Genomic DNA, 5,290 nt, shown 5'->3' on the forward strand with positions numbered 1-5,290 from the left:
AGGGAAAAAGAACATACTTGATTAGCAATTAAATTTAGATGAGAGGGAAGACTCAGAACGAGAGTGCTGATCGCAAGTCTCAGAAAGTTGTAATAACATGAATAATAGGATGAGGTCTAAAACCAAAAGCAAAAAATGGTACTATGAATAAAGTTCCATTATGGTATCAAGGGATATCTAAGACGCTGTTGTTCAATCGAACAGATGGGTGTTTAAAATTTATTAACATTTTTAGTCATCTAATGGCTTCAGATATTTATTGTCATTGAGATATTTCAGCAGCTGAAAATCACGTGAACCATTGCTTAGTAAACTTTCTTCCTTTCTGAAAAGCATTTAAAAAAACTGGCTTTGGAGGTCATCCAAAGTAGCTTCCAAGGGGTGAGCAAGTTCGGACAGTACAGGCAAGCATCAGTAGCAGCAGATTTTTTTTTTTTTTGGTTGCATTGGGTCTTCGTTGCTGCGCGCGGGCTTTCTCTAGTTGCGGCGAGCGGAGGCTACTCTTCGTTGAGGTGCACGGGCTTCTCATTGCGCTGGCTTCTCGTTGCGGAGCACAGGCCCTAGAGTGCGCAGGCTTCCGTAGTTGAAGCTTGCGGGCTCAGTAGTTGTGGTGCACGGGCTTAGTTGCTCCGTGGCATGTGGGATATCCCCGGACCAGGGATCGAACCCGTGTCCCCTGCATTGGCAGGCAGATTCTTAACCACTGCACCACCAGGGAAGTCCCCAATAGCAGCAGATTAACTCCAGTGAAAAGAAAGGGCGCCAAGAGACTCCAGGAAGAGGGCCATAAAATAGAGCATAGCGTATTTTAGGAAATCTGTCCATTTTCTGCAGAGCATCTGCTTACAGGGAACAGGATCCAGGGAGGGGATCCTGGAAAGTATTAGGCTCTAATCCAGAATGCTTCAGGTCTCCTGTCTTGGAAGGGGGCTAGAGGGGCCAAGTAGGGCAATCAGAGAAGCTCTGGCTTCAGGGTCAATGTGCATGACTGAGCCAGTGCTGAAGGATGGAGACTGTTGTGTATGGTACAGTTCATGAAGAGCAGACTCATCCCCAGCTCTTTCTGGCTGTTGGGATAGTGGTGCTTCCTTCCCGCACAGGCACACCATTGCCTACCTTCTGAGCCAGTCCGTGTATTTGGACCCATATCCCCACCATCATGCGCTTCTCATCATGGTTACAAATCTCAGCGCAGTGCTTCAAGGCACGCCCACCAATTTTGCAGTCCTCAACTGCCTCAGCCACAGTGGCCAAGGATATGTGTGTTCTGCCTAAAGTCCAGCTAAGATTCAAGATCACATCACTGAGCTGGAGCCTTGATACCTTTCTAGTCTTTTCTAACCTTTCTTCCTCTGGGGCAAGAAGGTATTCCCAGACACCACCAACCCCGGCTCCCCCAAATGCCTGCCTCATGCTGCCTCAAGACCAACGCTGGCACAAACTAAAGTTTAATTGAATATCTCTTTGGACATTGATTGTTAGTTTTCTGACTACTGAAAGCTAATTCTACAATCTGAAAGAAATAGCTTTTCCCTACGTCTTGCTTTTAAAATCTTCGTACAGCTGCGTACACATAGACAACTGAGTGAATCATGCCATCTGCTGGTTATTAAGAGTTTCTGGCTTTCATGCTTTTGAAGTCCTGGACCACTCCTGAGGCAATGACAGTGTGTCACTTAACACAGTCATATTACGAATGCCTGATACTACCAGGCGTGACAAGCATCAGATAAGTGTATTCAATTTGAAGGGGTGAGGAAGGTGAAGGTTTTTACTCTATTTATTTCTCTACATAATCCAAAGAAACCCAATAATTAATTTACCCTAGTTTGAAAAAAAATGTATTCTAAAGGGAAAAAATGAGAAATATACTTATGGATAATTCACATGCAATTAGATTTTGTATAAGTTACCAATACAGATGGGTATTCACAGGTGTGCTTTTCAAAACTGTGCTGGAATACTAGAGTTTGGGAGTGAGTAATATATTATAAATACCAAATGATCAAGAGGTGATGTCAGCAAGATGGTGGCAGAGTAGGAATCCCTAGACCATCCTTCCCCCCAAACTCACCAGGTCAGCAAATATTCATGGACAGATTCCCTTGTGAGAAATCCAGAAACTAAGTGAAAAGCCCCTGCACTGTAGGTGACCATGAAAGCAGACCCTCCCACCTCAGGCTTAAGGCACCCTTAGGAGTGCCACACAACCAGAAAGAGACCCCCTAACTCCAGGGGAGGGAAGGAGTTCGTTCACGTGTCCGGTGCTCCAGCTTTCCTGAGAGGAATCCCAGAGGATTAACTTCTGTCTTGTCAGCCTTGGAGTTGGATGGACCCACTGCAGCCTAACAACCTGGCGAGAACAGAGATGGCAGCTTAGGATGTCAAACATCAGAGGTCCCTCTTGCGCCCAGTGCAGAGAGAGCAGATGAAAAAGCAGAGGTCTGGAGAGAGGCCCCGCATCCCACATGGGCAGGAGGGCCATATGGGCTCTGGCTCGAACGACCTCTGCAGCCTCCCCATCAGAGGCACAGTGTGAGGACCTGCTTGTCCAGGCAGTTGCCTTGGTGGGGAGGGGTAGGACCTGGCCACACAGGCCTAGAGGGCATGGATGCGCGCGGCCAGGTACCGGGTTGCAAACTGCGCTGCCCACACCATGCAACTCTCAGCACCCAAGGAGCCCAGATCCCCACCCCTGTGTCTGGACTGTGTAGGCAGAGGCAGGGTCACAGGCATGGGTACCTAGGGGCCATAGTGCCCTGCCAAGGTCAGCTCACTCCAAAAGAAAGGAACCTGTTTCCCTGAAGGTTTTAATTCTTATGAAGACCAGTTTATCTTTTTCCTTTGTTGCCTGTGCTTTTGGGGTCATATTTAAGAAACTATTGCCTAATCTAAGGTCTTGCAGATTTTCCCCTGTTTTTTTCTTGTAAGAGTTTTAGCTCTTAAATGTAGGTCTTTAATCCATTCTGAATTATTTTTTTGTATATAGTGTAAGGTCAGTGGTCCAAGTTCATTATTTTAAAGGATAGCTAGTTTTCCCAGTACTATTTACTGAAGAGACTGTTCTCTTCTCACTGAATGACCTCGGCACCTTTGTCAAACACCAACTGACCATGGATGTAAAAGTTTATTTATAGGTTCTCAGTTCTATTCCATTTGTTTATGTGTCTTTCCTTATGCCACTACCACACTGTTTTGACCAGTGTCACTTTGTAATATGTTTTGAAATCAAGAAGTGAGAGTACTCCAACTTTGTTCTTTTTCAAGATTATTTTAGCTATTCTGAGTCCCTTGAAATTTGATAATGAATTTTAGTATGGGTTTTTCCATTTCTGCAAAAAATACTGTTGGGATTTTTATAGAGATTGCATTGAATCTCTATATTAATTTGGGTAGCATTGTCATCTTAACAGTATTAAGTTTTCCAGTCCATGAACATAGGATATCTTTCTACTTATTAGTGTCTTCTTTAGTTTCATCATTGTTTTATAAGTTTCAGTGTAAAAGTCTTGCACTCGTACATGGATTAAGTTTACTCCTAAGTATTTTACTCTTTTGATGCTGTAGTAAATTGAATTTTTTTTTTAATTAATTTTTATTGGAGTATAGTCGCTTTACAATGTTATGTTAGTTTCTGCTGTGCAGCAAAATGAATCAACTATACATATACATATATCCCCTCTTTTTTTGGATTTCCTTTCCATTTAGGTCACCATAGTGCATTAAGTAGAGTTCCCCATGCTATACAGCATGTTGTCATTAGTTTTATATATAGTATCAATAGTGTATATGTGTCAATCCCAATCTCCCAATTCCTCCCCCCACCTTCCCCCTTGGTATCCATACATTTGTTCTCTACGTCTGTGTCTGATTTTGAAAATCCTACCCATTTTTCAAGATCTATTTCATCCCTTACCTTCTCCAGCTCCTACCCATCAGACATACACCCATCAATTCAGCCCTGAAATATACACTAATTCAAAATCCCCTGTATTATTCATAATGTTCCCCTCATCACAAAAGGGAGGGATATGTTGACGTTAGATCTACACCATATTTCTAATAGATGCTATAAACAGAATGTAGTTCTACTCACCACCCCCCCCAGTCATTCATCATTGACATGCTTAATAATGTACTGTCTGATGATAGTTATAATTAGGTATTGTTTCTGTGAGTTTTGTCTCCCCATTATATTTGCATTTCCCTGAAGGTAACAGCCTTCATGATGGTGTATTAACCAAGAACCCACAGTTCAAGCGGACATACAATACATATTTTCCCAACATAAATGTTCAAGGGTTGTGACATCATGCTTTGGTTTATAGTTGAGTCAGACAAATGGAACGAGCTGCACTATACCAGAATTTATTTCATGCATCTAATATTTTGATACAGTCTCCTTATACCTGGAGAAATCATAGCCTAAATGGTAATATCAGGAAACAGCGTGCTTGCTCGTCTGTCCCTGAGGAACCTGCTGGGTGTGGAGGGCTCGCTCCCCTTCACTTTGCTTCCTTATTATGCTCCGGAGGCTGAGTCTCCATTTGACTCATCCAGGTGGGCACTCCACTCCACACGTGAAGAAGCTGTAGAGTCATGTTCATGTCAGCAGCCAGCGTCGTATAGGTGTACATTCGTGAGCCTGCTCTTTGAAAGTAAAGAAGGAAAGCAGGTTTGATGGGAAAAATCATCTGTCTTACACTCTGTCTCCCACATTGCCCAGGGTAGAAAAGTTTTTAAGTTTTCCATCAACAACTGAGCAGACTCAATCCACATACGTATTATGTTGCTACTTGTCCCCAGTAAGCACCTCTTTGTCAAGGAATAGAAATGATTGCCTTTTACTCTACACTTTCTAATATTCTATGCTATTCCCTTATCATATAGCACCCAGCGGTAGTTAATAGGCTCCAAGTTTCCAGATACTTAGAGAATAGAGTTGAGGCTGCTGAATGAGACTTTGGCCATTCAGAGTGAAGAAGTGGAGGGAGATCAAGGAGAGAGACTGATGAGCCTGAGTCATGGCAGATGGCACGGACAGCTCAAGACCAAGGCTTGCAAACCCACGGGTGTCTCTCTTGCCCCACTGTCTCCCAGGTCCCTGGCATCTACAAGGCTTGGCTTTGAGGCTCCCAGGCTGCTGTGGAACCGCAGAGTGTGTCTGGCAGGTGAGGTTTAATACAGGGACAATGGGAAAAGGTCTGGTCTTTCCACAACAGCCTTGTCTTAGGCCCAGCCACTGTAACAAGAAAAGAGGATAGAGTAATAATTAAAGAGGTACTGTACT

General features: G+C 43.6%; 1 protein-coding gene across 2 annotated transcripts in view; it reads left to right on the plus strand.

Moving 5' to 3' along the window:
• Positions 1-5,290, plus strand: part of PNPLA8 (patatin like phospholipase domain containing 8) — a 133,833-nt gene that overhangs the window by 2,493 nt on the left and 126,050 nt on the right. The window lies entirely within an intron of this gene.

The sequence above is a fragment of the Pseudorca crassidens genome, chromosome 8, assembly GCF_039906515.1.
Source record: "Pseudorca crassidens isolate mPseCra1 chromosome 8, mPseCra1.hap1, whole genome shotgun sequence".
Taxonomy (NCBI): Eukaryota; Metazoa; Chordata; class Mammalia; order Artiodactyla; family Delphinidae; genus Pseudorca; species Pseudorca crassidens.